The sequence below is a fragment of the Ambystoma mexicanum genome, chromosome 6q, assembly GCF_040938575.1.
Source record: "Ambystoma mexicanum isolate Mex_15411 chromosome 6q, UKY_AmexF1_1, whole genome shotgun sequence".
NCBI lineage: Eukaryota > Metazoa > Chordata > Amphibia > Caudata > Ambystomatidae > Ambystoma > Ambystoma mexicanum.
The window spans coordinates 920,340,240-920,367,341 of NC_090937.1; the positions used below are offsets into that span (position 1 = coordinate 920,340,240).

Genomic DNA, 27,102 nt, shown 5'->3' on the forward strand with positions numbered 1-27,102 from the left:
GACACCCATCCTGACAGTGGGTTTGAGAACTGTTGAAATCCTTCCAACAATTAAATCCTGAATAAAAACGATGCGAATTAATAGTCATTGAAAGTTTCATGAATAAAATGTGCCTGTTCTTTGAGCCAAACCTTGAGCAACATATTGACGTTTTGTGGCTGGGAGATCCCTCCCACCAACAGTGGTGCTGTCAAGGAAGGGGACAGGCAATAAGGGGGAGACTCAGGGAATGGAATCGGGGAGAGTCATGGAGAAGGGATGGAGTTCTATAATTAAATGGGTTATTTATAACGCGTTTAATACCCAGAAGATTCTAAGCGCAGATCCGGGTATCACACATGTGCTGCTCCCCGTTGTCTTGCTTTTAAGGCGAGCGTGTTGCCCCTGAACTATCCTCTCAGACCTATGGTGGGGTGGCCTCACCAGTAAATAAACACTCTTCTGAACTCCCACCATCCGATGGCAAGCAACCACACCAGCAGAAGGGAAACCAATTCCTAGAATCATCCACACAGTCACATGTAGATCATGTTTAGAAGTTCAATTTGGAATCCCCGTGTGCACATAAATGTATGCCACATATAGCGTGTGGCATTCTGGGCCTCATTCTGCTCCTCATTAGGAGGTTGTCAGTTTTGTAATTTTTGGGCGGTTATTACTTTGAACCCGCTTTTTTGTTGGGGAAGAAAATACTGCCAATTTTACTGCACCACTGAATTCCAACGTTCCCCTTCCAGCGGAGACTTTACCTCCAGCTGGGTTCTGGAGTCAAACCATCCCCATCCTATTCCACATAGGAAAACGAACCTATTTCTGTTTTAAAGCAACGAGAACACACACTGATATCATATTTCTGTTGCAATGATGTCTTCTTCCCTTGGCACCTCCACCTTTACTCCTAGATAACCATGTTTCAGGGACTAACCATTTAATGGTGTACACTTCTTTAGCAGTGTATTTAACATGCTGCAATTAATCATTATATGAGGTATAGTTCTCAATTCCATGTTAAGCAGAAGCTATATGTGTTCCTTTCAATGAGCAAGTGAATACATATCTTATCAAAGGGAAGAGCTTCATAAGCCTGTACAGCTAAGTTCTGATGCGTTTTTAAATGATTTGTTTTTGTTCCTGTTAGACTCCCTATGGACTTGCTTCATATTAAAGCTAATGGTATGCCTTACAATGTTAACCATAGGTGACCATTACAGCTTTATCTAAAGTACCAACCACCATGCTGTGGGTTACGCCATCTCGATGAGCCACAATATGTTGCTCTCTCCATTTTGCGCTGGTGCTTATTAAATCTGCTATCTGTGTGATAATGAAAGCAATTTCTTTTAGGAAATAGTGTGACAGTGGTATTTATTGGTGGAGACATGTAGCGAGGTTGTGCTCGTGCTCAAGGGCTGACTGGAATTACAAAATCATTTTCTGCATGTCTGAAAAATGCGGCTGAACGTGTCTTGCAAGCAAGAAACATTAATCGTCCTATAAGCAATAGTAATAAGAAAGGTAATATATTACATTGTTTTTCCTTTTGGCAATCCTCAATGGCGGCTTAATATATCGATCGCTAAAGAATTTCCAAAACAGTGTAATATGGAACAGTGGACTACTGATCCTCTAGTAATTCTTCTCCTTACCGTTTTTCCCCTTGGTGTCCCAGAATTCCTGATTGACGGTGTGAAATTGTGAGCCACAACTAGTAAGATTGCTGACCGCCTCAACGGCAGAATGGAGAAACGGGGCATAAGCACCAGGCAAGGGGAGTGGTACATACAAAGCACTGGAGCATGACATTGAATACCTACTCTCACAGTGTGAATGGACGGAGAGGCACAATAAGAGCAAAGCTATTGTCAGAAGTAGTTCATGTAACTAATTCTGGATAATAAATGATTGTAGCAATAATCCTGTGTTCTGCGGGCTACAACAGCTGGTAACTGCCAGGGCTGAAGTTACAGGCCCGAGCGAAGCGAGGGCCTTGACACTGCCTAGCTGCAGAAGAAGCAGTACTAGCCAAGTGCGCAGAAAAGACAGCATACAGGATAGCGATATATAGCGGGTAGCTCATAGCGTGATTATTGCTATTACCCCTCACTGTGCCAATTGCAATAGAAAAAGGAAAAAACTGCCTGCGCTGCTTTGTTTTCAGGGGGGACTGGGCAGAGTAAGGTATGCCATGGAAATGGAAGGCCGGCTCGGCTCAGAGCCCCTCTTCCATTTCAATGGCACTGAACTAGGAAGCCATATGGCCCAGGTGGTAGGAGTCCCTGAGATAAGGATTGTTGGAATTGGGGGTTGGTGATATGAAGGGGCGGATTGGGGGTGCGGAAGGGAGGGCAGGAGGGTAAATGGCGGCATTGTGGCAGCTGTTTGCTCCGAGGCCGGGCTTGCATTGGTATATCCATCCTGGGTCTGAGCAACTTGATTGGCTGCCGCACCCACTGAGGGTGCTAATGGAAGTTACCTCAGTGTTAGATGCTTCAGTTTATTGCATTCCCATAAAGAATCTGACCATCCAGTAACAAAGGATCCTGAATTCTTCCTTGAAAATGTAGCAGGGTCAGATGTGGAAAAGGCCAGAAGAACTCTGAAACCTTAATCTTGTACTCTGTGACCTGATTTATCAAATATAACGGCTCTAGGGTGCTAGGGATCCATGTAGAACACAACCCTACCATTCCTAACACAGCAAGCGTCTTCTACCTACTCCACAGGGAAGCTGGAGACACAAGTGACAATCAGTTGATCCACTCATAAGAAGACACAACATTAGCAAATGTCCAGAAAATGCAGCGAACACATTACCTTGCACACTCTTCAAAACGTGTTGCTCACTCACAGGTATGCATGGTGTGAGACACACTGGGACCAGTAGAAAGGGTGGCCGTCTAGTGCTCACCGCAAACGTTGTCTTCATATTCTTTTAATTCTAAATGCATGTCATTTTGAAATTGGCAAAATCCCCAGTGATGTGTGCGGCAAACATGAAAATCTGACAGCATTCTTAAATTGGGACAAACATCGTCCCTTCACTATCTGCATATCGTAAGGCAGCTGTTTTGAAACAGCCACTCTCCTCAGAGACACAGTAAGAAACAATAAAAGTGGGGGGCCATATTGAAGTTGTTGTAGAAGAGGACATACTCATTGCCCTTTCAGCAATGCATGGCACTCTAGAAACAGACCCCTAGTAACGGAACGCAGGATACAGAAACAAATTGCAAAACTGTAAACCTATATATATATATATATATTACATGACCACGTTAGTGGCCATGTAGTTATGGTTAAGTTGCTGTTTCCATAGGAAGAGCCCTTTTTGGGTGGCTTATAACTTCGCTCTCCCTCGACGAATCCTCATCACACTTTGCGAAAGAGGTGTATGGGCCACTCTGAATTTTATTTGCAAAGTTTGGTGAGTTTTGGCCCAGGGGGGGCAAAGTTATAAGGGGGGTCCCAAACCTTATTGTTTTCCCATAGACTGAATGGGGAAAACGTTTTGCTCACGCCTACAGCCCAAACCGCTGGACGGATGTTCACCAAATTTGGACCAGGAGCAGCGCTTCAGCCCCGAAAGTGTGCTTTTGCAAATTTGGTGAAAATCCGTCCAGTAGTTTTTTTTTAAATGACCAAAAAGTAGGTCACAAAAAATTAGTGATGTCTATGTTCAGTCCGCGGACACAATTCCCTGTTCGCTCCGCGGACAGGGTCCTGATTGGCTGGGCGATGCGCGTATTGTCCGCGGACATTGGATATGTTCGCTGATTGGGTGATTGAGAGCGTGTGGCCTGTCCGTATTGTATGCAAGCAAGTTGTAACTGTCCTAAGAGCACACGCGGTGTCCTGAAATGTTCGTAAATAAACGGAATGGGGTGTCCTGAGTACAGTGTCCGTATTGTTCATGGGCAAGTTGAAATTGTTCTAAGAACTCATCAAGTATCCTGTGATGTTCGTAAATAAACAAAACGGGGGTGTCCTGAGGATGCTATACCTGTCCGTATTGTCCATAGGCAAGTTGAAACTGTTCTTAGAACACACGCGGTGTCCTGAAATGGTCGTAAATAAACAAAATGGGGGTGTCCTGAGGACACTATACCTGTCCGTACTGTTCGTAGGCAATTGTTCTAAGAACACTCATATTGTTCGCAGACATTAAAGGTGCCCATATTGCACATATGGCATAGTTAAAAGGTTTGATTCTATGGGTGTGGTCTATGGGTGTACGCCATGAACCCAAGACTCTAGGACCTGGCAACAACCACCACAGCATATCACACCCATAGTGGCTTATAAGTTTGGCACCCAAGAACAAATGTATAAGCAACAAAGTTATTAGCTAGTATGGGTGTGATATGCTGTGGTGGTTGTGGGCAGGGCCTATAGTCTTGGGTGCATGGCCAAAGGCCATGCACCCAACACTAAATTTATAAGCACTGAAGTTATAAGCCACTATGGGAGTAATATGCTGTAGTGGTTGTGGCTAGGGCCTAGGGCCTAGAGTCTTGGGTGCATGGCCACGACCAAATTAATAAGCACCGAAGTTATAAGCCACTATGGGAGTGATATGCTGTAGTGGTTGTGGCCAGTGCCTAGAGTCTTGGGTGCATGGACAAGACCAAATTTATAAGCACTGAATTAAGTTATAAGATACTATGGGTGTGACATGCTGTGGTGGTTGTGGCCAGGGCCTAGAGTCTTGGGGGCATGGCCAAGACCAAATTTATAAGTGCCAAAGTTATAAGCTACTATGGGTGTGATTTGCTGCAGAGGTTGTGGCCAGGGCCTAGAGTCTTGGGTGCATGGCCAAGACCAAATTTATAAGCACCGACATTGTAAGCCACTATGGTTGTGATTTGCTGTGATGGTTGTACTTATTACAATATACTTACTGTTTGGTTTAGTAACTGGAGTACATATATTCCTTGTTAATTTATGTGATAAAAGGAAAGATCATGTTAGTATTGGTAGTTTGTAATTACTTATGACATTGAATAATTGATTTATTTTTTATTTTTTTTGATCCTCATATTTAGTAGATTACAAACCAGTTTACTGTGCAATTTGCTCAGTTTCTGTGTTTGTTGCTAAAACCATTGGGTCTGTGGGAAAAGAAAAATCCATGTTGGATTTACAAAAATAATTTTTTGTTTTGCTACAGTCTATTTGTTTGTTTGTTGTCAGTGTTCACTTGTTGTTTCTGGCTAATGTTCTATATGTTGGCTTGTTGCAGATTTCTGGAGCAGGTAGATACCTGTTGGCATATTCTAACTGTGTATTTTTTGTTATAATGAAGTGGTATTGATTTATCTGTTTGGACATTGTAAAATCTTGGGGCAGTTAGATACCAGTTGGCGTATTCTAACTGTCTATTTTTTGTTATAATGTAGTGGTATTGATTTATCTGTTTGGTTATTGAAAATCTTGGGGCAGTTAGATACCAGTTGGCATATTCTAACTGTTTATTTTTTTATATAATTTAGTTGTATTCATTTATCTGTTTAGTTGTTGTAGAATCTTGGGCCAGTTAGATACCTGTTGGCATATTCTAACTGTCTCTTTTTTGTTATAATAAAGTGGTATTGATTTATCTGTTTGGATATTGTAAAATCTTGGGGCAGTTAGATACCAGTTGGTGTATTCGAACTGTCTATTTTTTGTTATAATGTAGTGGTATTGATTTATCTGTTTGGTTATTGCAAAATCTTGGGGCAGTTAGATACCTGTTGGCATATTCTAACTGTCTATTTTTTGTTATAATAAAGTGGTATTGATTTATCTGTTTAGTTATTGCAAAATCTTGGGGCAGTTAGATACCTGTTGGCATATTCTAACTGTCTATTTTTTGTTATAATAAAGTGGTATTGATTTATCTGTTTGGATATTGTAAAATCTTGGGGAAGTTAGATACCAGTTGGCGTATTCTAACTGTTTATTTTTTTATATAATTTAGTGGTATTCATTTATCTGTTTAGTTGTTGTAGAATCTTGGGGCAGTTAGATACTTGTTGGCATATTCTAACAGTTTATAGTTTTTTAATTGAAGTTTTGTTAATGCTTAAGCACAAATTAGTTAACAAATTTTGATTTTAAGAAGATTAAATAAGCGTTTGTAAGATTTGCCGGTAATTTCTGCTTTAGAGTAATGGTACTATCATTACATTCAAACCATCCTCGTTTTTGTAAATATATGCAGTATAGTGACCTTCATTGGTTGTGGCTCCTGTGTGGTAGATTATACCTATTGTTGTGAAGGTTTTCTTACCAAGTGATACTTGACCATTTGTGAATCCAGTCAGCTTGCAGTTGTTTTTGGTACCATCTGCATTGTAACATAGAAGCATTAGTATTACATATGTACTATGTGTTTGTATTAGTAAGGTGGAGCGATTATCCAAATTGCAGGTAGTACATAATCTACCATAGTTTGCATTTTGTACAAGTTGCTGAAATGGAACTGATTCACAATTGGGTATGGATACATACACAAAGCGCTCATTGGGGATTTGTTCCTGTGTCACATTGTTTCAGAGAGTGCATGTATGTTTCCACATCTATGAAATCTGGAAGATTTCATTTATAGGTATGTTTTTGTTTTCCAGTACTTGTAGTAGGTACATTAGAAATTCTTGTGGATCTTCCTGTGACTTTATAGTGAATTTCACCATTCCAGCACAGTAGTCCAATTGTTGTCTTATTCTATGAACACTACACGTTTTGGCAGGATTGTTTGTTGCATTTCTATGAAGTACTCTTGCAAACAGAATTGGTCTATACTGTGTAGGCAAATGTTGTCAACAATTGGTGGTAATTGAAATAGAATATTCATTGCTACATTTGCGTAGCAACTTACACCAGTTATATTTGAAAATTTAAATGGACCAGATAAGTCTGTGTCCAAGTCATTTTTCGGAATGTGTGTTGTTTCTTGTACTTGAGTTACTTTGAGTAATAGGTTCTTCTTTGGTTGTGGTAATTGATGAAGTATTAGTTTCTTTTACTCTCTTTGGAGGATTTGCAGTGACATCATGTTGCATTTCTGTTTGATTTAGTTTTCTTTTACAACGTTTTACTTTTTGTGGAACAGGATATGTTTTTAGATGGGGGTGTATAGTGAACAAAGTCTATTGTATTCTAAAATGCAAGGAATATCAGCGTTTACTTTACTTTCATCAAAGTTGATTAGAAATAGACCATCAAGTGTACGTACGCGTGATAGTGCTACATAGCTCATGCCTTCTTTAAAGACTGTGGGCCTCATTACAACTCAGGCGGTAAGGGTTTTACGGCGGCGTAAACAGCGCCGACCCTTACCGCCTGAGTACGAGGTCCCTTAGCGCCATGGCGGACTTAACACCTGCTTTTAGCAGGTGTTAAAATCCATGGCGCTAAGAGACCATGGAGTTAATTACGCCACCGTAATTTACGGTGGCGTAATTAATGCCTTCCCCACTCCCATTATGCCCTATGGGAATGGGGAAGGGTAAATGGGTAAATGGGGATTTACCGCCCCGCCAAGGTTGGAATGGGGCGGTAAATCCGCCAACCACCATGGCGTAAATGTAGTTTACGCCATGGTGGTAAAGTCACGGCCCAGGCGGTAACTTACCGCCTGGGTCGTAATGAGGCCCTGTGTTACCAATATCTATTAAGGCTTTGTCTAGGGTAAAACCTTGTGATTTATGAATGGTGACTGCGTATGCAAGAGTTAGAGAAAATTGTTCTCTGCGTACATACATGTCTTTGAAGAGAAGGAATCGAGCTGTTGAGCGTCCTATCCTTTTCACTTCTGAAAGTTTGTCAAAGAGAATATTGACAAACTGAAAGTTGTTGTCACGTAGGTATGTTTGAAAGCCAACAACTGCACCCAGTGCTCCATTAACTAATCCTGATCCATGTCAAGGTTACGTTTAAGCATTACTCTACAGTTTAAGGATCATTTTAATATTTTTTCCAACCCAGCTGTGTTGGAGATTGAATTTTCTAAACTATTTAGTCTTGCTGTGGCTTGCTCACACATGGGTAGTGTCATACCATGTACGTCTAGTTTGTCTGTGTGCTAATTTCAATTATTGGTTGCATTTCTTTTTCAACATTGTTTCACTGAATTTGGAACAGCTTGCAAGAGTTGGCATTAAGGCCATACAATTGATATTTTTGTGTGCTAATTGTTCCATAACATCCTTAGCACATGCATTATCGCCATAACGTGCATGAATGTGCTGGGTTTTCAATATTGTTTGTGCTTCTTGAGATAGTATACCAACTCTAATACTTTTTAAGATGTTGGCATAAGTGAGATCTGCAGATTGCTGCATGTTTTCTGTTAATTCTCTGTATTGGAAATGTTGCCAAAGGTTGAGATTTCCTATGCTGCCAACAGTTTTACGGCAGAGTTTGTGTCCTAAGATTTTAAAAAAAGGCTCACCTTTCACTGGTGTCAATTGAAGAAGATCTTCGAAAACAATAATGTGTTTTCCTCCAAAGAGCGCTTCATAGTTTGTTTTGAGTACTTCTTGTAATCTGAGGTGAATCAAAGCCAACATTAGGTTGGAGACCATGCTCACTTCATCTATTAGTAGCATTTTCATTTGTTTTAATACTCTGCGTAGTTCCATTGCAGCTTCTGTAGAAAGTTTGTAAAAGTTTAATTTGTTTTGGTGCTCTACATGCAGGAGTAGTAATCGGTGTAAAGTGACACCGCCTATATTGTAGGCAGCTAAACCTCTGGGGGCACTGACAACAGCTGACAGTTTGTTGTTTGTCAATTGTTGAATGAATTTGCTGATGATTTTGATTAAGAATGTTTTGCCAGAACCAGCTTCACCATTGACGTACAGTAGTATAGGTTTGTAATTTTGGCAGGTGCATTCTTTATTTTCATGTTGTACACCATGTGCAATTTATTTTGTTACGTCTTGAAAAATGCTACGCTGCTCATTGTTTAGTTTTGATTGTAGTATAGTTAAGTCTTCTTTATCTTCATAGTGACACATGGTGTTTTCTACTTCTGTCATAGCTAATTCTGCCTCATTTGCTATTAGTGGCTGTCCCAGTGGTTCTTGGCTTCCTGTTACAGAAGGTTGACTACTGTCAGGAGTGTCCTTATCTAGTTTGGCCTGGAGTTCTTCTTCGCGTTGCTGTTCATTGTGCAACATTGTGTTGTAGTGTGTAAAGTTTACATCGGTTATAGTGCTTTATTTTGCTTTGAAAGCATCTTCGTAGGAGTCATAGTTATCTAGTATTTCTTCTTATTTTCTCCATGGTTTAAAGAGTTGTAGCAGGGACATGTAATATAGTTCTTTAGGTTGCAGAGTCTTTAATGACAATTTCATATGATTAAATAAACTTGGTTTGGCGAGTTTTACTAAGCTGCCTTCACAATTTGTCACTCTGTATCTACCTTTTATTCATCTGGTGTAATATTATTTTTGTATGTGAAGTTTTGGGCTATCTGGTATAGACACATGGTTTCCAAAGTGGTACTTCTGTTTCGGTATTATGTGTCCAGCAAATTGTTTTTCAAAATGGCTTGGCTGTTGGGATCATTTTGGCTATTGTTTCTATGTCGTTGCATGATTTGAGAACTCTTTTTCTAGATTTAGCAGGACCAAGACTTAGCCCTACTATATTTTCAGATTTTCCATACAAAGCAGTACCGGTTAAACGATATGCTTCTTCATAGGAGCCACATTCTCTATGGGAGCGCTTTTTTATGCCCAAGCTGTACAATTTCTGAGACAGTGTTTTGTCTCATGACAGGTCATTCCAGAGGTCTTGAAGCTCTGTTTTTTCTGCTTTGGTTAAGTATGCTGTAACATATCGTGCAACTGCAGTGGAATTGTCTGCAATGTACTGCACATTTATGTTTGCATTCCATAAGAGGGCAATGATTGCATTGTAATCATTGATATATTTTTCTTCTTCTGTTCTTTTTATGTAGTATGTATTTTTAGGTGATTTACCTTTAACACTGTGTCTAACTGAAGACATGAAGTTGTTTACTTGACCTGTTTTTGTAACTGGTCAAGGGAAACCAAAGAGGCATTTGGTGTAGTATTTCCCTTTGTTTTTGTATTTGCAACGACAATATTTGTCACATTTGTGTCTTTGAAAATGTAAAATTTGTGCATGAAGATCACTATTTGTTATATTTTTCGATAAACTGTAACACAGTGGCATCACTGTCTTGACCAAATTTAGGAGCATCTTTAATCCATAAAAGCATGTGGATATGTGGTGCTCCTCTGGCTTGGTATTCTTTTCTCCAAAAGAAGTGTTGCACTTCTCCGCGGGGAGGAACAGTTTATTACAAATAAAGTGTAGCATAGCAATGGAGAGATGATGAAAATATCTTGAAACATTAACAGGATCTAGAGAACAAAGTTCTCCAGGTGTTAGTATATCTATGTTTGTTTTGTTTTTGTTTGATATGTGTAGGAAATCATGTAAATCTTCCAATGCATATTCTGCGCAACTTAATGTAACAAACCAAGAGGGTGGGCCAAGGTTTCTTATCATACAACGTACATCTCCATGACGTCGGAACCAGTACTCTCTATTACCACGCATGTTTGCTAATAGATTTGTAATACTTGATTGTAAAACCTCATTTTTTTCTTGCACTTTTTGTAAAAATTGTGTAGCTGACATATTTTGAAAGTGGGTTCCTGATTTTAATGTGTGGGCAACGCTGTAACATAGAGTTGCTAGTTCACTTTCAAAGAGTAGGTGGAATTAGCATTCCACATTATGTCTAAATCTGGGATCTTCAGAATACATCCGTAATGAGCGGTATTCTGATGCTGTTATTTGAATAGGTCTATCATCGTACCTTCCTCCTTTGCCAGCAGGAAAGAGTAGAGGAAAAGCACGTGCTTCTATACTTTTTTCCCATATGCTGATTGGTGATCCTTTTGTTTGTCGCATTTGGTAAGTTTCTAGTGCATCTTCTACGGTGGTCATTAGAGTGAAATGGATGAATTGTATAATGGTCTAAAGTATTGGATACTGTAGCAGGATCTAGAAGCTCAAATTGACCAGTTTCTGGTGACTCTTGAATTATTTCAGTGGTTTCCTTCAGGTTTTCTTCAATATTAATTTCTTTGTAGTATTCATTATTGTCTTTTAGATATTGCAAGACTTGTCTAACTTTATGTAAGTCTACCAGTTGTTGCCATTTTTTGTATTTTGTAGGTGCACCATTTACTAAGATAATTAAAGATTGCTCAATTGGACATTGCACTCCCAGAGTGTGCACATTTTGTTTTAGATCTATTGGTAAATACACTACTTTGCCACGAAAGCCTTTCACCAATTCAGAGGAAGGTAATTTTGCTGTTTTTGGTTGAAGGCATATTATCGCTTGAAAGGGGTGCACTGTTTGAATTATGATGCTCTCATATAAATTGAGTTGTTGTAGGGGTTTTGGTAGTGGGAATAATTCCAAATTATTTGTGATAGCACGTGAAGGAGTTTGGTTGTTGTCAAGTTTTATAGTGCAGTAACTGCAAAGTATTAAGGGGTCAGTTATTTTGTATTTGTTTTCTGCTAGAAGGTAGAGAGCTAATTCAAACCATTTAGAATCTTCATTGTCTTCTATTTTGTATGTTAGGTCTACAGTTTTTATGTTACTTTTATAAAAAGTTCTGCGGCAACATACACACACATGGTTTGGTACTTCAGCAGATGTACTTTTAAATTTCAATATTTATTTTTTCTATGTGTGTAGTAGAAGGTTGATATGCTTAGAATTGTTTCTAGTCTGTTCTAAAGCTATTGCATTTTGACAGTGGCTTTTACTTCCAAAATATTTTTTCTGTATATAGTCAATTTCTTCAAGTAGGTCTTTGGCTGTACCATGTAGAAGAATGTTATTTAAAGTGGCTAGTGCTTAAGCAGGACTTTTAGCATAGTACATTTTATAGACTAGATTCCTTATAGTTGAATGATGTGTTGATATCATTTTGATATGATGGAAGGTTGTTTTGCAAATAGGTCCTGAAATGCAGGCTAATGAATGTCCTTGTAGTCCTGTGTACTTGCACACTGTACAGGTATCCATATTTTGCAGTAGTTTCATTTTGATTTTGTCTTTGCCTTTCACATACTGATTGAGGAATTGGCGTAAAGAGTTGAAACATTTTTTGGGAATGTTACACATTGACGTGCATGGCCATTTGTATACTAGACATTCTGGTTCAGTTGAATGGAGAGGTAATTCTAAGTTTTCTGGGGATATACTTGTAAGCAGTATTTCTTGTTCCATTATGGTATTATTAACTTTTTCATAATCTTGTCCACTGCTTTGTATGGCAATTGTATGTGTTTGCTTTTGTTTGTATGCTTCTTCATTGAAATATGATTCTGTTCTTGTGGTGTGACTCCACTCACCTCCACAGATATTTAAGAAGTTATTTTTGTTGACATTTCGTTTATTGAGAAGTCTTTTTTGTAATTTAGTCATTAGTTTTGTTAGTGGTTTCATTTTGTTTAACACTAAAATAAATAACTTTCTTTTGAGAAGGATTTCACTGTCTATGAAAGTGTTACACATTATCAACGTTGGTCATGGTGGCAAAGCCGTAGAATAGGGAGAACGGCGCATAACGTGATAATGCATGCTCCCATAACAGCGACTTTTCCTAGAGACAACAACGGTTTAGTTGTTTCACGTACAACTGACGCACTCGCGCCGGGTCTCGTGACTCCTGATAAGGAAGGAAGTGCTGTCTGTATACGCGTCGCTACTGCCTTTGTGGACGCTCCGTAAATTCGCTTCTCGGACTCACACTCCTTTCCTCTACTGACCCAGAGTTTCTCCTTATTCCTTACTTCTGTTCTGGTTTCTATTCCCTTGCTTAGACTCAGCTGCTGGCCGTATTTGGTTGGATTTGTGGGTTTTCTGGCGTGTTGGCCGCCCGTGTTAGTGAGTACAATCTGACTCATCTCCCTTCAGTAGATTTCTCTCCCCAGCATTCTAAAGCTTTCTTTCTATTCTCTGGTTGCTAGTGCCACCACATCCCCGGAACAGGACCGGCTTCTCAACCCCTCGGACATATTCCTAGAGCAGTCTCTTTCCTTAGAGGACACTCTCCTTAATCCCTTGTAAGTGGTTTCACATTTCCCACTCTCACTTATTTCTCGCTACCAGTCTTCCTGGAACTTACCTGTTCTATCTTGTTTCCTTGGAAAGGTCTCCGACCCTCTTCGTTGTCCAGTGCGCATAGAGGATCCGTCCAGACTTCCACCTCCCGTTCCGAAGAGTTGCAGCGGCTCAGGGTTTTTTCCCCCAGGAGGGTTTCCTTGGGGATCTGGCTCTCCTCCTAACTGGTTTACCATTCAGGGAGCTGGGAAGCAGGACTCCAACGGGGGATTCATCCATTTGCACGACATCCGCCAGTTGTCTCCATTCCGGGTCGCAGTCTGCCCAGGTTGGTGCAATTTGTTACCGATTTGACAGTTAGCGACGCCTAAAAAAAAAGACTGGCCGCAGCAGACGGCAATCTGAAATGGAACAACAGATGCACCAACTTATGGCGGCAATGCAGTCCATGACATTGGAAATGCAGACTTTAAAACAGGATAACTCGCAATTAAAACAACAGTTAGGTCAGGCATTTTCTGATCTTCCTCCATCAACATTCCAGATAGACAAGTTTGACGGGAATCCGCTTAAGTTAAAAGAGTTTCTTGACAGCTGCAATGTTCAGTTCACCTTTAAACCTAGATTTTTTCCCACAGAGAAAGATAAGGTGGGATTTGTTATTTCCCAGCTATCAGGCCCAGCCTTAGCATGGGCTACCCCCTTGGTAACTTCGGGAAATATCATTCTCGATTCCTATGCTGCTTTCACCAATAGCTTGAAAACCATGTTTGGTCGTAAATAAATTTCAGTTTCAATTCAGGAAAAATTACTTGATTTAAAGCAGGGATCTAGAGACCTCATCTCATATATCACACTTTTTAAACAATTGTCTTCAGTGACAGGATGGCCAGATGATGGTCTGGTTACTTTGTTTTTCGACGAGGGCTCTCAGAAGAGCTCAAAGACGAGGTGTCCAATGTCCCTAGACCAGCCAATTTGGCAGAGATGATTTCAATCTCTATGCAGATAGACTATCGATTGCAAGAACGCCATCAGGAGAAAAAGAAGGGAAAAGCTTCTCGGGTTCATATGGAATTCTTTCCCGGAGCTACCAAGACACACTCTCCAGAAGAGCCAATGCAAATTGGGACCGTGAAGGGCCCTCTTTCCAACTCTGAAAGGGAGAGAAGAAAGACCTGCGGTCTGTGTATGTATTGTGTTTCTTTCTTACACCTTCTAAGAGAGTGCCTACTTGTTCCACCACGTAGAATTCCATCTCAGCTTTCGGGAAACGCAAGAGCCCTACTGTAGGGGGCACCACGGTAGGAGTCTTTCGACAGGGTTCCCCTACTAACAAGAATTCTTCCTCAGATCCTGGACAGGTAGAGCAGTCTATGGTTGTGATTTCTTTAACTATAACCCTTCCAACTATCATCCTTACTAATGTCCCGGCACTGATTGATTGCGGGGCGGCGGGCAATTTTGTGGATGATGCATGGGTGACCAAGAAAGGAATTCCTAGGGTTGACAAGATACTAGCCACTCCAGTTCAAGGGGTTGATGGGACACCTTTGAGTTCAGGTCTGATCAGGGAACAAACCAAACCTTTCCATCATGCTATAGGGACACATCAAGAAAACATAGAATTTGATCTCATCCGGACGGCACATTTTCCAATAATCTTGGGGCTCCCGTGGTTGAGATTACATAATCCCTTCATCAACTGGTCAGCGGGCACTCTCTTTTTAGGCTCGGAGTATTGCACCAATCATTGTTTGTCCGATACTACAGTAGGAGTACATATTCCATCTGAAATAGAAAGATGCCTGAGCATTCCATCTATTAGTCACATTAGTAGGATTCCTGATTATCATCAGCGATTTCTGTCAGTTTTCTCTAACTCCAAATTTCCTACTCTTCCACCTCATCGCAGAGATGATTGTTGTATTGACCTATTGCCTGATGAGCCTATTCCTTTCGGCCGCATGTATGTACTATCCCAGAAAGAAAAGGCTGCTCTAAAAGAATATCTTCATCAAGCCCTACAAAATGGGTTGATCTCAGAATCCACTTCCCCTGCGGGTGCATCACTATTTTTTATTCCAAAAAAGGACTCAGAAGAATTACGACTGTGTATTGATTTCCGCGGTCTAAACCGGATCACAATCACAGACAAGTACCCCATGCCACTTATAACTGACATCTTGTTTCCTTGGAAAGGTCTCTGACCCTCTTCTTTGTCCAGCGTGCATAGAGGATCTGTCTAGACTTCCACCTCCTGTTCCGAAGAGTTGCAGCGGCTCAGGGTTTTTTCCCCCAGGAGGGTTTCCCTGGGGATCCTGCTCTCCTCCTAACTGGTTTACCATTCAGGGAGCTGGGAAGCAGGACTCCCACGGGGGATTCATCCATTTCCACGACATCCGCCAGTTGTCTCCATTCCGGGTTGCAGTCTGCCCAGGTTAGTGCAATTTGTTACTGATTTGACACAAAGCTTCCAAGATTAATTTTCTACGGTAGGTTTTAAGGGTTGTGCATGATTTCTCTCCTGTTTTTATAAGATTTTGAAGGACTCTATACGGGACATTTTTGCTAAAATACTTTTTTTGGTATGCTTACTTGGCACTATATCAAGATTTATAGGAACAGTTTAAGCAGTAGAGGTAGCTGAATTCTTGTTAATCATTTTCTGTTTCGTTTTACATTTTGATAGAGGAGGCAAAGTTTCTGTACTTGAAGCTTGTTTTGTTTCACTAAATGACTGTATTAGCTGTTTTGTTTGAACTTCTTGTACAAATTCTGCTAGAGATGGATGCTTATTTTGGACACTTCTATTTTCATTTGCTCTACTTCTGCGTTGCTTTCTACGGACTTGATTTTTGGTAGGCATTCTTTACGGTCTGTTGAAAAAAATAAAGAAGGTATGGGTTGGGTTGTTCTGCAATGTATGTGTGCTGTGTGCATGAGTGTTTGAGTATGATGATAAAGATGTATGTGATGGTGTGTGATTGTGCATTGGGCAACTACAACTAGTTGGGATGGGTATTCTTGAATTTATGTGCTACTAAACTTGGGTTCAGATGACAGTAGAAAGTAAGCTAGTGGGGAGGAGAAGCACAAATAGTAAATCTAATGGTATAGAATTAAAACAGCTCTTTGTTCTATAATATTAAAATTCTAGGGGCTGAGTTATGCCATTTGTGTGTCGAAAAATGGGGATTTCTGCACCATTCTGCCTGCAAATCCATGTTTAACAAATGGGGATTTGTGGACAGAATGGTGCACAATTTCTGTTTTTAGGCGCGAAATACCATGAATGAACCCCACAGTGTTTTTGAGTAATAGTAAAAATATTATGGTGATATTTAACTTACTTTTTTTGTGGAATGAGCAGGTTTCTTCTGAGTTGTTGTTTGTACTTCAGATTCTGCTGCTGCTTTTCAGGAGAGTGGTCTTCACTGCAATTGTAAAGGAAAGAAATTAGTAATGTTGTGTGTTTATAGCACTGATGTTAATTTAGACATTGATTTTTATGTTTTTTTACAAGTATTCTTGTTTGATATCTGAACATAGTGTGTGCATTCAATTTCGTTTGACTATGTGCAGTCTTTATATTTTACTTTAACTATGTTAGTCAACATGCTTTGCAAATGCGTGTGTAAAAAGAAATTAAATAGCAGATAGGTTTGGAAGTGACAGTTGATTATAGCAGATAGGAAAAATGACAGTAAGTTCATTTTATAGGTTATACAGTTTAAAAGACAGTTAATCTGTTTATATGCATTTATAAGAATTGTACACATACTATACAGAAAATATGCATACCTGTAGTTTGTGTTCATGCATATGGATATGCATGCAGCTGCAAGTAGAAATCTTGGAGACTTGTACAGTAGTTCTTGTAGTAGGTGCTTTCCAATGATATGACACTTGTACTCAGAGTGTTTAACAGTACATTTGAAGTTCTGATCTATGATGATGGAGATAGATGTAGAGATCTTGTGATTGGTGGATGGTTGTGTGACTGTTTAGCTGTATCCAATGAGGGAATGTCACTGAGAGTGAAGTGGAAATGGTAGAAGGGCTGTCCATGTTACGATATGTCCGCGGACATGGCGGTAGTCCGCGGACATTGCGTGTTAGATACAGGGATTTTGGGGTGGGGAGGCATGCACATGAGAATGAGCAGAGCAAGGGATTGGTCAGTAAAGTTTAGTGAGTGTGTTGTGTCAGGAGAGAGTTTGTCAGAAAGTATTTTTCCTGAGAGAAGAACATATAGCTATGGCTTCGTGTTTCAGAAAACAGATTGTCTGGATTTTGGGAGACTTGTGGATACATTGGTTGAAGGTGCCTGCAGAAAGCTGTGGAGTAGCTATAGATCTTGGATTCCCACATGTGGAAGTGCACTGGCATGGAGTACGTGGAATGAAGTGGCTGGACTTGCTACCTCTCTGTGCTACTTTGGAGACAGAGCATCATCCATACATAATGATAATTCATTGTAGAGGGAATAGTTTAGGACATGTGTCTGGAATTTCTTTGCAATTTGCTATGAAAGAAGGACTTGGGAAGGTCATGGACATGTTTCCAAATTCTCAGGTAATTTTTTCACGGATTGCGCAGAGACAAATGTGGCAGCGTTCTTCTTTATTTGGTCCACAAATGGAGAAAGCGAGGCACAACGTCAATAAGGCTGTTTGTGCCTTTTTAAGAGATGTTGACATGTCCTCTTTTCGCAATGAAAATATTATGTTTCGTAGCACATACATTTTTCTCAGAGATGGAGTCCATCTTACTTATGCTGGCAATCAGATTTTTCTGAGAAATTTACAAAATGCATTGCAACCTTTTTTGGAATTTCAGCCATCCATTTTGCAGTAGGTGTTCACCATTTAAATTTTTACAAACACAAACACCACCATAAGGCTCTTTTCAGAGCCACCACTTCCTCCCAGAGAAAAGTCCAATGGTTATTCTAGGGCAGCACCCCAAAATGTTAGATGTCCGCAAACTGTCCGCGGACTTCTAAAAAATACACAGGGCCCTGCTCCCTTTATTTGACACTTCTATTTTTAAACTTTGAAAGGCGGCTCTCTTTTTTTTTGTTGTTTTATATTTTTTTTGTTTTTTTACACACAACACACTAGGAGAGGAGGGGAAAGGAGTGTAAGGGGGGACACCAACCACGGGATAAGAAAGGGCGGGTGGAGAGAGAGAAAGATGTAGGGTGGGCCTTACTTAGGTAGTGGGCAGGTCGTCTCGTGCTCTGAGACTGTAGTCTCAAAAGCACTACGAAGTCTCTCCCCCCTGCAGAGTACTGTGTCACAGTACATACACACAACTGTGACCCTTGAAAGGTAAGCATCATCAGCATTGCGAATGGCCATTGAGGCAGCTGGAGGGATACGCTCTCCCACAGGAGTGTTCCTTGTGGTGACAGGATCGGAAACGTAAGATGTAGTAGAGGATCTCAACCTACTACGCTCCTCGCAAGGTAAAACCTTGCGAATGGCCCCACCGTGGAACCGCCTTAGGTTCCCCTTCATAGTTGTCGTACCAAAGCTGTACGAACCAAGTCTCCTGCGACTGAGCACCATTTTGCACTCATTGCAGGTGAATTTGTTCGCACTCGCCTTGGGTACGTTAACATGAATGGTAAATAACCGCTACACCGAAGAGTAACAGCGAGTGCTGGTAGTAGGGACCTCCACTACCTCATCCTCTTCATCCTCTTCATCCTCCTCTACATCCTCACTCCTGTTCCCCTCTTCAGGCCCTTGGGGAGGTGGTGGTGGTGGAGGGGGTGGGGGTGGTGCTGAGGTAGATGCAGCACCAGGTGGAAGCAGAGGAGCCATGGTTGCCATCAGGTTTCTGAAAAATCAGGAAGATTGGCAGCCAAAGTACAGTGTTCTGTCAGGTAGCCAGAAACACAATGAGGATGAGCTCTGGGGTGTGGCCTTTTATAGGGGTGCTGGTGCGTGCTTTTCAGACACCCCGCACTGTCCGAAAAGTATGTAGAAATGTCCTCAAAGACATTTGTGATGTCATCTTTGATGTCCTGGGTGTTAATGTTAGCAGTGCACGGTGGTGTGAGTTATGATTGCTTAGCTTACCATAACTGGCGAATTTCAGGGGGTTTTCGGATTTACTTTGAACCATAACGTCCCTTTAACAAAGTTTTTTTTACTGAATTTCATAGGTTTTTAGTAGCGCAACTTAACCATAACGTCCCTTTAACAAAGTTTCTTTACTAAATAAATATATATTGACAGTGCATTGACAGCTAGGGATTTTTTGAAACAAGGGTACGACAAGAGAACTATTGAAATGGCCTATGTTCGGGCACGTGGAATGTCCAGAGACAAACTAATGTATGACATCAATCCCAAAACTATCACTAATGATAATCCCAGACTTATTATCTCGTTCGATACCGCCTCCAATAACATTCGGAAAATTGTTGAAAAGCACTGGCGTATTTTTACTTTAGACAATGATCTCAGGCCTATTTTGGCCAACCGTCCTACCATGACGCACAAACGTTTGCCCTCCTTGAGAGACAAACTTGTGTCCAGCTTCTTATCCCCAGCTGGCAAAAATCTGTCTTCTACTACCTGGATCTCAGCTTCTCACATGGGATTCACAAAATGCATGAAGTGCAAAGCTTGCGCACACGCCACTGTGCAAAAATCATTTGTACATCCAGTCATGAAAATTCAGCAGAAGATGAACTTGTCTATCAATTGTGACACCACCTTTGTTGTGTATGTTCTCTCATGCCCTTGCATGAGATGGTACGTTGGAATTACGACATGTAAACTGAAACTGAGAATTTTACAACATCTTAGAGCTATCGAGAACTCTGATCCAGCGTACCTGATGGCCAAACACTTCAAACTAGAACATGACAATGATTTGAAACTGTTAACTTTCTTTGCTGTTGCGCATGTGCCTGCTCACCCCAGGGGTGGTGACCGTGTCTTGAAATTGAGACAACTCGAAACCAGATTAATTCCGGATTTCGATACCAAGCATCTGAAGGGTCACAATGTAGACGACGAGCTCTACACTTTCTTGGGCACGTAATCATTTTTTACTACTTTGGTCTTGTTTTCATTCTCTGTTGTTTTTCGTTTCTTGTTTTGCGTGTCCACTTGGACTTCTACAATATGTTCCTGTCTAGTTTCCTTAGCTCTGGGATGATTATATATTTTTTATCTTTCATCCTTTTTACCTATTTTTTCTATTTTTGATTTATCCGTGTATTTTGCAATGTATGGGGAGTGGTATGCATACAATTCTTTTTCATACGTTGGGATTAATGGTGGTCCTTTTACCTCTGTGGTTTCTGCTTATTGGATTTTTGTTCTCTGCCTTTCGGTAGTTGGTCCTGCTCGTTCCAGCATTTCATTTATTTAATGCTATGTCACCCTGGGCTTTTACTGTTATGTGTCTACCTTTATTGCCAATTATGGCACTTGATTATCAGGAATGTTCCTGCTGCTCATGCACTTTAGTACGGCTTCACCATTATGAGGCTCGATAGACACTCTTGTCTTGCTGCTACTTATGCACTTTATTTTGGAACATTCCCTGCACTTGCACTTTGCATTACACATAATATATGCCCTTACTTACTATAATAGCAGTGACCACTGATTGTTTTAACAGCCGAAGGCTGGCCTTTAAAGTTCGATGAATTGGCGTATTACTATTATTTTTTGTATGCTTTTAATATTGTGTGATTGTTATCCTTTTACCAATTGATTGCCATTATGGGGTATTTCTTTTTACTAGACTTATGTATATTGCAATCTTGAAGTCTTTGCGATATTTGGCTGTATATTTGCCCTTCTCCATGACTGTACATATGTATTTGTACATATGGTAGCGTGTTGGGGCTGTTGATTCCAACTTGATATACATTTTGCTTTATCATAATTTTTTGCCGCACTGTAACATATTTGCAGATTTCTAAGTGCACTATGCACTCAGTTTGCGGCTTTATCCCTCATTTCTAAACCTAATGGGGGGGGGTTTCAGCGCTTTCACTATTCTAGTAATATCTTTCCATGTACTCTACCCCTTTCCATCATGGCCGCCTGTCTCTGCATCCACAGCTCTGGCCCATTATATGGACTGACAAAGTAATAGGACTTGTTTTACCATGTGTATTTTTGCCAGCCCATTCTTTCTCCCCTCACGTGATCAAGCGCTCAGTGTAGCGCGAAACGTGTTGTCTGCAGGTTGTGCACCACGCCGTCCTGCCTCTGTCTGTCTTTATGTTGCTGCTTTTGTACTGCATATTGTTTTGTACAATACTTTTTCCTTTTTAAAAACATTAAAAGCATCCATATTTTCAACAAAGTGTTTTTTTGTGTTTTGTCCTGGATTTGGAGTCTGTCACTAATGCCTGGCCCGTGGGAGTGCGGTTCGCAAATTTCCTCCTTTTCTGTGATATATATATATATATATATATATATACATATATATATATATATATATATATATATATATATATATATATATATATATATATATATATTTATTTATATGTATCATGAAGACATGGAGGAAAGGAAAACCACACTCCATGCGTGAGGTCAGCAGTACCCAATACAAAAATGACAAACTCGAATCCAATATACAGAATGAGTTTAATTCATGGTAAAAGAAGTATTAGGCAAAAAAACACACAGCAAAACAAAACAGGATGCTGGGGCAGTGTCCTGAACGACGCGACGAAACATGCAGGATAATCATCCTAATAAAATAAAAGGGGATGCATAATGAGAAAGGTGTCAGCAAATCTCGCTAATAGAGAAAAACACACCAATCCATAACCGTAGCATAAAGTGCAAGTGCATTCCTATGTCAACATATGAACAAGATACAAGAAGATGCGGCAAATAGCTGAAAGATAAAGTGCAAGTTCATATCTAGCTAGGCATGGCAACATGATATGAATATTCAATGGGGAAAACAGCAAGGACGGAATAAAACTGCCTAGTGTGGAATCTCAAATGACAGTTGTAGACAGACAATATATGCAACCCTTAAAATAAAAAACATGTTTCAAGCAAGAACCATAAGGTGCAAATCGCAGGACTTAATAGAAACATCAGCCCAGGGCTACAGTATAAAGTGCATTCCTAACGTTAAACATATGAGCAAGGTTTAAAATGCATTTCTTATGTAAACATATGAGCAAGGTACATGAAGATGCAGCAAATGGCTAAAAGATGAAGTGCAAGTGCATATCTGGCTCAACATGGCAACATAGTAACAATATATAAGGACAGAGTAATGCTGACAAATGTGGAAACTCTATTGACAGTTACAGGCAGTTAATCTTTGAAATCCTTAGAATAAAACATGTTTCTGGCAAGCCCCATGAAGTGCAAATAGTAGGACTTCATGAAGACATTAGCCCTAAGATGCAATATATAGTGCAAGTGCATAGGACTGTACATATATCGACCTGGCAACAATAGACAGGCAGACAAATTAACAATCAAAAAGTACAAGTTCAGCAAATACCAATGTCCTCCTAATATATGTGGCCACAGACAAATATAATAGACTACTGGCTCAGAAGCAAATGAAAACCATATGTACCCTGGAATCGAATAAACCAGTGTTGGTTATTGGTTCAAATGCCCACATAAAGAAGAACCACAGTAAAGAAACATACCTGCACAGCAATGAGACTTGTGGAAAAATAAGGACATGGAAATAATAAGGAAGGCAGTATCAAAGACAGGAATTTGGAATACAGATGTCATTGTGTACTCACAAAACCACATCTCCCTAATACATCAGGAAGGCAAGACAGCCGAACTAAGCCAACAAGAAAGTAAATCAAGTTGGATAACAAAGATAATAAAACTAAAACAGGTAGGGCAGCCCCAGGCCAGGACAAGAAATCGAAATGATAATAAAAAAAAGCAGTATTGAGTAATAGGAAACCAGGATCAAACAAAGCAACAAAATAAGAGAAAGAGTAGGGTAGGAACACAGAGACAGGCAGTAGAGTCAAATACCCACAAAGGTATGCATCTCCTCATCCAAATTGTGACCATTGGGATATTTAGTATCAAAATCCAAAATAAACCTGGTTTCCAGTTGTCTTAATCTTAGCGTGCGATCACCTCCTCTTGGGTCGGTCGGCACATGAGCTACAGCAAAGAATGTGAGCAGATGGACATCACTGTCATGTTCCTGCCTGAAATGTTTCAACATGGGGTACGTGGGATCAAAATTCTTTATTGCTCTGAGATGCTGCAAAATACGGAGGTTAACTACAGATGTGGTAGATCCCACGTACCATTTCCGGCAGGGGCATGCAAGAACGTACACTACAAAGGGTGTATCACAGTTGATAAAATGTTTTAACCTGAATTCAATGCCCGTAATCAGATGTATAAATGATTTACAGATAGTGGCATGGGGACAGGCTTTGCATTTTTGGCACTTGGTAAAGCCTTTAGGTAAGCCAGGTAGCCAATTGGTCATGGTGGAGTTTTTTTTAACAGGAGCTAAATAACTGGAAACCAGTCTATCCTTCAGTGAAGGTGCCTGTTTAAAAGTTAGGGTAGGGCATTTGGGTAGTAATGGGCCAAGGTCTTTGTCTAATCTAAGGATGTGCCAATGTTTCATAACAATCTTACGAACATCATGTGAAGCATTGTTGAATGTCACAATGAGGCGAGGATCATCCTGATCATTATTTTCCTTCCTACTGATGGGTCCATGTAATAAAAATTCCCTTGAGAGTGTCCGTGCTTTAGACAAGGCCATTTATGATAACCCTGTTGTAAAAAATCAACAGCAGCCAAACTGCAACATCGGTCAAACTCATGGATATCTGTACAGTTGCGCCGGAAGCGAATACATTCGCCATAAGGGATACTGTTCTTACAAGAAAGCGGGTGACAACTCGTTGCATGCAAGGGGAGGCCTGTATTGGTGGGTTTTTTATGCAGAGAGGTATGAATGCCTAGATTGTCGAGTCTCACATTGACATCCAAATATACGATCTCAGAGAAGCTGTGACATTCAGCGAATCTCAGATTTACAGCATTGTTATTGATACTGTCCAGAAAGGAACCCCACTCTTTCTCATTACCTTTCCAAATTATAAAAACATCATCGATGTAACGCCATCAACCAATAACTTGTGTAGGAAAACCAAGTAAAAGTAATTCAGACAAAAAAGTAGACTCCCACCACTGCATAGTCAAGTTAGCGTATGTTGGAGCAAAGGTTCTGCCCATAGCAGTACCTCTAACCTGGTGATAAAAGGAACCCTCAAAAAGGAAAATATTGTTGGTTAGACAAAACAAAAGTATATCCAAAATCATACCACTGTGCCCCAAGAAATTCAAAGAACGAGTGTCCAAAGAATGCTTACAAGCTGTCAGCCCGGTCGTGTGATCTATAGATGTATAAAGAGAGACGACATCGAGGGTAGCTAGCATTAACCCCTCCTCCCAAGGTATATCTGAAATATGGCTCAGAACATATTTGGTATCACGTAGATACGAGGGCAAAGCTGACACCAACGGAAACAGGGTCGCATCAATAAACTGAGCCATATGTTCCAGGAGGGAACCACTCAGGGTTACAATGGGCCTACCTGGCGGGTGGGTCAGGGGCTTATGAGTCTTAGGCAAAAAATATATAGTCAGAATGGTGTGGCTAGCAGGAACTAGGAACTTGGCCAACTCATCCTCGATGAAGCCTTTCTCGGCCCACTTGGTACACAAAGAGGTGAGCTCCAACTGTATTTCAACAAATGGGTTTTTGGATAGCCTAGAGTAACAACACCGATATATATATATATATATGCATAAAATCAAGGAGTGGGACGCCTAAAAAGATCTCACTTTATTGTGACTTACTCAGGAAACAAACCACAATAAACTATAGTATCCAAGCATCCTTTCAAGTATGTGTCAAACAAGACAATTATTTTTAATTGGATTAACCTCCACTGCAAAAATGCAGTCAATTTAGCAGCCACATGTAGGAACACAAAATACAGCAGGCTGTACATGAAAAACCCCAAAAGGAGTCCCAATAAATAGCACTCATACAGTGCTAGAAACCATAAGAACAACTCACATCAAAAATAAATCATGGGAGACTCTGATAAGAAAGTGGTCTGAAGTTTACCTCCACTTAACGTAGGCTTGTACTGGGAAAAGTAGGTCTAACAATGTAAAGACTACTTAGATGCCACCAAAGAAAACTCAGATAAACTTGCAAGGAAACAGTGTGTCAATCTGGTGGCTGTGGAAGATCTATTTGGCACATGTCCTTCTAATGGGTAAGCACATGCAAGTGACCCAAACCTCCATCTGGCAGACCCACAACCAAATATTTGCTATTAGCACATGGAGAGCGTTATAGACCTACTCTCAACCAATCAGAATGTTCAGAGCGTCGTTAATGTCTACTGGTTTTGACTGCATTCTGAACATTCTGACTTCAAAAGCAGATAGGGAAACCATGATACAATGCCCAGGTAGGAATTCTTTCTACAAGACGCTTCCTTTCTGGGAAGACTTTTTTTGTGGCAATAGCCTCCTTAGAGAAAGCTAAAACACAGCAACATGCTTAAACTTTCGAACAGATATATCGTTCACTTTTATGTGACACCTAATGCATGCTAATGTTAGACCCACTACAGTTTAACTAAGTTTGCAGTTAAAATAAGCATATGATTACAACCTTGTTATTTAAACACTTCAACATCAATTCATATTTAATGTAATCACTGCATTTTTTTATTTACTTTACTCACTATCTAAGATTTAGTTAACTTTTTAATTCACTGACACAACTCTAAAACATGTATTGCTACTACCAGTATGTGCTAATAGCCTTATGGACCAAGTGAGGGGTCATTTTTAATTGAAATAATGACCTTTCCCCAGTCTACGGCCTTTGGCTTTGTCTCGGGCCATAACTTGGTGGTGGGTATCTATCCTGTGATAATGATCCCTCCCTTGGTCTATACGGCTATATTAGTGCTACACGATTAACACTGAATGCCAACTCTCAGATGAAATGTGCTATTAATTTTGTGCCATCAATCTATGCTAGCAAATGACATACTGGGATTTGCACCTGCTTACAAAGCGTATGCCTTAAGACTGCACATCATAAAATTGAAGCATCCCAACATCATTCTGCAAACAACTGCTTCATGGGAAAATATCACAACCCAGCTTAGAGGCACCCACAAGAACAGAGACAAAGGTGGACATAGGGGGTCATTCCGAGTTTGGAGGTAGCCATGGTGTTATTAGCACCATGGCTGCCTCCAAACCGGGGTCCGGGTCCGGGTAGACGGAATGGGGACTTACCGGGACATTCCGACCTCTGCGGACCCAGTAAGTCCCCATTCCGAAAACCATTCCCCATTCCCATTTGCGCCCCCATAGGGCTCAATGGGAATGGGGAAGGAGCTAATAACGTTATTTGCTCCATGGTCCCTTAACGGGTCCCGCTAAAACAGGCTGGTCAGACCAGCTGTTCCTGGTGGGACCCGCTAAGGGACCTCGTAATAGGGCGGTAGGGGGTTAACGGCACCGGCATCCATTCCGGTGCCGTTAACCCATACCGCCAGGGTCGTAATGACCCCCATAGAAGCAATACAAATGGAAATAGGAAAAAGGAATCCTGGAAGAAAAAAAAGGAAAAGAACAAAAAAACATAGCCATGCTTATCAGCAGTCAGTGGATCAGAGCACTCTATGATGTATGAGAGAGCCAATGAGTCAGGAAGGAATTTGACATAAAACCAAATACCAGATTAACACATACACAGGCTGGCTAGGAGAGGCCTCAAAAAGACAACAGAGATAGAGATCACATGTCTTAATAGGATCACACATAGGCAAGGTTTTCTGCACCTGATGTGTGCATGACATAGGGAGACGAGTTAAATCACAGACTAGCAGGATTGTCTATATTTTCTTTCTCAGTTTGTTTGAATGCAACAAG

The 27,102-nt window shown here is 40.5% G+C and overlaps 1 protein-coding gene across 1 annotated transcript in view; it reads right to left on the reverse strand.

The window, feature by feature from the left end:
• GLRA3 (glycine receptor alpha 3) overlaps nt 1-27,102 on the reverse strand; it is a 1,169,276-nt gene that overhangs the window by 1,099,804 nt on the left and 42,370 nt on the right. The window lies entirely within an intron of this gene.